Source organism: Dufourea novaeangliae, unplaced genomic scaffold, assembly GCF_001272555.1.
Source record: "Dufourea novaeangliae isolate 0120121106 unplaced genomic scaffold, ASM127255v1 scaffold101, whole genome shotgun sequence".
In the NCBI taxonomy this organism is placed as follows: Eukaryota; Metazoa; Arthropoda; class Insecta; order Hymenoptera; family Halictidae; genus Dufourea; species Dufourea novaeangliae.
The window spans coordinates 3,366,398-3,372,022 of NW_015373989.1; positions in this window are offsets into that span (position 1 = coordinate 3,366,398).

Below are 5,625 nucleotides of genomic sequence, written 5' to 3' on the forward strand. Positions count from 1 at the left end.
CCGATACGCGTTCCGTTCACTTTAAAACGCACCGATAATTCATTTCAGTCCGATCAGGTAAACAACTTTTATTGCCTCTCGAGTAGCCCCGTGTTCTTGGCGCGCGCGTGACGACGATTTCTTTCGAGGGAGGATCGCGCTCTTTCGCGACGCTTATGGGAATCAAAAGAGAGACATAAATATCGGGGGATTGCCCGGATGGATCGTGGGAAAAGCGTTGCACGTCCTCAGACCGGTGGTAGGGGACGCGAATGACAGTCCGACGGCTACCACGACGGAATGCAACTGGGCTCCTCGGTAGCGGTGCGCTGCGCGACTTCTTTGTCGCACAGACGAACTTCTTTTCGTGGCACTGTGAATTCCACAGGTCGCGACGCAGCCAGTCGTCACGGTGACATTACGTCTCGAGCACCAGAGAGCTCGTCGTGGGAACATTGATCTGTATAACTGGGTATTGCGTGAGCCACCACAGGATGTGATATTTCAAAATCGCCATATTTACATATAAACCGTTTCGCTACCTGGCGAAGGGTATCGGTACTAAATTTTTCTAGATCCGACGATGCCTGTTTATTTTTCGCAATTGTATAATTCGTATAATAATACAAAATAGGAAGCGTAAATCAATTAGAAGTTTCGATAAAAAAAGTACTGAACGATATTGTTGTAGTAGGTATATTATAATAATTGGTAATAAACTGTATGTATAAATACTGTACATATAAGTACAACGAGGAATAAAAAATAGATACAGACTCTTCTCAATTATCGTCTGGCTTGTTTTACACGATTATTGTCAGGAGGCCGTGGAACGGGGGCTGATTTCTCCCTATAAGATTATTGTCTCGGAGCAGAACCGAGTTCGGGACGATAATCAAAAGGAGTCTGTACATTGATTTAATATAACTTATTATTTGATTTTTTGTCAAAGATGGCAATTTTGAAATGTCACAGAGCTGTGCTATGTTGAGATACCACACATTATCCGGTCATACAGATTAGTGCGTGAGAACGGTTTCCGTCCGACGAATATACAGAAAATATAGGACTCTGTACTATTTATCAACACGGATCGTAATGAAGCCACGTGAAGACAATACGAACTTTTTCCATCCTCCCATTTTTTAGCCACGTTTGAATCTCGTTTCGACGGTACTCGAGAGTATGTATGTATGTATACTCCACGATATGAGATCTGACTCTCGTAACACGGAATTCTGATGAAGCCACCTTGCTGTGCTGGCAAAACGTCAAAACAGTCTTTGGCCAGAACATGGCTTATACCCGGAAGCCTCGAACAGTATTAACTGCAGGTTCCTGGTATATATACACTTACTGGAAAAGATGTAGTATGATCTGGAAGCTGAAATACTTGTGTTTCGGAAGCAGGAGCAAAAAACACGAGGGAAACACGAAGGTACCTAAAAGATTAGAAATTTAGTTAAACATCGATTTCCCACCGAGAAAGACCAACGCAGCAATAACAAAACGAGATGAAAAAACCGAATGAACATAAAACGAACGGCGGACTTCCCGCGTAACAAAAAAAAAAAAAGAAACTTTAATTGAATTTGCAGCAGCTGCAATTTGCACGCGGCATATCGAACGGGCCATCGACGCGAAACGGCGGGGAAAAAGGAACAGATTTAAAAGCCGCGACTCCGCCGCTCGGAGCTATCGATACCCGCGTGAAAACGTTGCCACGCGCGTCGTAAAACGCGGGATCAACGGTTGATCAGGTCGGTAATGCAAAAAAAAAAATGGCGTGAAATGTGGAAATCCAATTAAGATTCCATGCTGCCACCCAGCGCGACTCGCCAACGGTGGTGCATTAATCAGGGAAACCGCGTAATCGTTAACGTTTTGTCCGTGTAATATCCATGGTTGGCCGGCGTCGCCTGGTTCCGTGCGCGGCTTATAACGCATAAATATGCTTTCCAGCGTTTTACAACACCATCCACGTTTCCGTTCGCGATGGGCATCCGTGGAGAATCGAACGACTTCGAGTACATACGGTGTTTCCCCGACGACGAACGTCATGATTCTCTCACATGAGCGAACCCAGACCCCGAAAAAAAAATATCCCGCGCCGTTCGGAGCCGATCCCATAACCATCCATTAGCCGGGGGCCCCGTTCATCGCGATAACGACCAGTCGAGACAGAAGAGTTCGTCCCAATTAGAGCAAATTCGCTTATTAGTCCACGCGCGACGTCGCGACGCCGATCACTAAGATAATCCCTTTTTCATCCGACTGTTCCTTCGGTATCGAAATCTGGGGGACACGTTTCCTAAATCATATTTCTGAAAGTTTTCCGTTCGTACTTGTAATAATTTGATCATTTCTGGGTTAGAGAAGCAGTGTGGATTGAACGGTAAAGTGGATGTGGCGATATTGTGGCAATAAAGTGGAATAGTTATATGTAATCTTAGGCAAAAAATGGCGAACATTTATTTCAGTACGTGAAACAAATTTATCAAATGGCACCAGGTCCTTCACCTACGCCACATTATTCCCTAATGGAAACAGAATTTGCACGTCAATGTACACCACATTGTTACCTAAAATCGACTAATTCTAAACGCATTGTGTACTAAAGGGTTTTATACTCCTGTATGAATAAATAAATCACTAAATAAACACGCATATATGTACCCTCCAGCTAGTTACGACAAAACGAAAGATCTTCCCCCCGCATGTCACCCAGCGAGAGATCCTTCCCGACGCTGATATACAGCCACAAAGCAGACATCAGTCAGCGTCGTGATTTCTCGTCGCGAGAAAAACGTCGGAGATTCTACGGGCGGAAAATGTAGCCGTTGCAATTTCTCTAATACCAGACCGAGTAGTTTTGCCGGTGTACATTCCACGTGTAATTGACTGGGGATCATTATCTCGCGATTAGCCTGTCCCTTCCAGCCCCTGCGCTATCGTACAAGATACGAACAGTTTCTAGCGAGAAAGAGAGAGCTCGTGGGAGAGCCAGTTACATCGAGAGGATATTTCCTTGTCTCGAACACGTTTCTTCGCGCGTTACAATTTCTCCCCGGTTTTTCGTAACCATCTATGCCGCCAATTTCCCAGACTATCCGGGCAATTTTCAATCAGGGACATGGACAGGACTCATTCAGCTATCGATACCCCGATTTAACAGGCCGTATTTCTTAGCATTCGATTCCTGGTACGGACAGGATATAAGCCAATTAGAATGTTATCGTGACTGGTTCGAATGAAAAACGTGGCAAGGAAGCGCGCCCGAAGGAGTAATAACAGCCGATAACCGGGCGAGGAAAGTTAAGTGCGATTTAATGTACATTGCTCGGGCAGGAGACAGCTGACAAGTTGCCACCGTGCGATCCGGCCATTGTTACCCGCGCTGGGGATTTTCCTAGCGTGGATTACATCGTACCTACCTCACACTTTTATCTCTCAACCCACGTATGTACGATTTTTCCCGTCCAGGATGTCCACCAACCCTTGCCTGTGAGACTAATTGCCGGGACACACCGATTTCTCCCACTGTTCTCTACCGCGTAGATGAACAACAAGCGAAACAAACACGTTACCGAAACCACGGTTGAAATATAGCTGCACCGGGTGGATGTAAATCAACCAGGTGGAGGCTTTTATGGATCGTAACTCGAGGAGCAGGTAAACCGTTTACCGAAGAAATTTGTCTTCATGGATCTCGGAATGATCGTTGTGTGGATACTGGTCCCGTTTCTGGTTATGGTCCGAGCAAAGGTAAAATATACAGTATATTTCAGAGATTAACGTATTCTGTTGGAGGTACAACGATTTTGAGATACGATTCTCTCTCTTCTCTGCTTATTTACATTTCTGAGAAATATTAATAGATCCCGTAAGGGGGTTATGGTGTGTCCAAAGACTAAAAAAATAGGCACTTTATGGAGTCTTTCTTTACGGAAGTGTTAAGTAATAAGTAGACTGCGGAACTTTATGCAAAATAACATTTTTCAAAGTGATTTGTAGAGACAGATACGAAGATTGGATTTTCTTTAGTTTCCTAAGGATTTTATTCTGACAAAAAGAAGACGGAAGAGTGTGGATTGAAAAACAATATACACAAAAATCTATCAAATTGTATACAAAAATTAACATTATATATATATTTCGCTAATGAACATTCCGTTCAGTTGTAGGTCACTCTGTGTCGGGCGAAATCGTTACAAGCAACGCGTAACAAGGAAGACAAGTGTCGGTGTGTGTACTGCAATTAGCCGATGTCGCTAATTCTTTTCCGTTGATTGTATTTAAATTCGCAATCGGCTCGACGCACAACGCGCATACGTATATGTACTGTGTAACCTTTACAAACAATGGCGTTGTTCAAGCAAACCATCGCGCATAGTTATCGCCTATTGTCGACTATGTTCCAGTTGGTATGGTCGTTTTTCGATCGCCTCGATTGATCGTCCCTCGTGTTTTTATCGAGAATTATTAGAACGACCGAGCAGAAAGTTTTCGAGTAACAACGATCGACAACAAACAGAGATCACGATCCGAAAGTCGACCGACCAACACGATCGCGTTATTAAAGGAAAATATCTAATCGTCCACGAAGAAAGGATCTTCGATCTATCTATCGTTGGTTCTGTGTTTGCAATCGGGATCAGTTCGATTAAACGGGACGAATAAATCGAGTGGTTCTCGCTTTGTGTGGGTGGCTACGTCGGCTGATGAGCCATTAAGAAACAAGACGGCGCACGGAATCCGAAGTGAAATTACACTCGAATGAAACCGACTGGCAATTAGTCGCATACATTATGCAGGGGGCCCAGCGGGGTGCTCCGTACCTGCTGGGTTTCAGGGATGATCGATCGACCAGATGAAAACGATTTTGTCGCTTCTCGCTCTCGAGACCCCCCAACCCTCGTTTCTCGCTTCTTCGCGGTTCAACGAGATCGACTGGTTCTCGGTATCCATTTCTTTTCGGCTCGTTTGCCGCAGCGTAAAACCACTGGATTTTTATCAGGCGAATCAGGATCGTCACCATTGGTGCGAGAAACTGTATACGTACAGTTTTTACCGACATCTACAATTCATTTTCTTTCCCTCTGCAATCCCCCTCCACTTTTGATCCAGGCTCGTTAATACATTTATCGAACGGTTGACCGGTTCCTCCAGTCCTCCTAACTTCCATTACTTTTCCCGGTTGATCGACGAACGATAAGTTTTCGTGAAATTTGTCCGCCCCCGCGGGCAGCGTTAATAGAGAAACCATAAATTCAACCCCAGCGGGCCCAATGAGCTCTCGCGTGATCGAGCACGGCCAGCTGTTGCTGAACAATTGGCAGACTATTTAGATTCCCGTTCCTTTAATTAGGTGTTGATATACGTCTGCGAACCGAGTGATTTACAAACTCCACGTACCAATTTAGATCGGTATCTCGAAATACGTGCATCGTCTGCTCGCGACCGCCGTAAGCTGGATCGATTAATATTTTTCGTGACGCTTAATATCGAGACACTTTAATATTTCCGTCTTAAAAATTCGGCAAATATCGTATGCATAGCTTCCAAAGACGTCGTTTCTATTCCCTCCTCGGTTCCTTCGAACGCAGACTCGTCGACAACGATTTTGCACCGACGACGTACGCCACC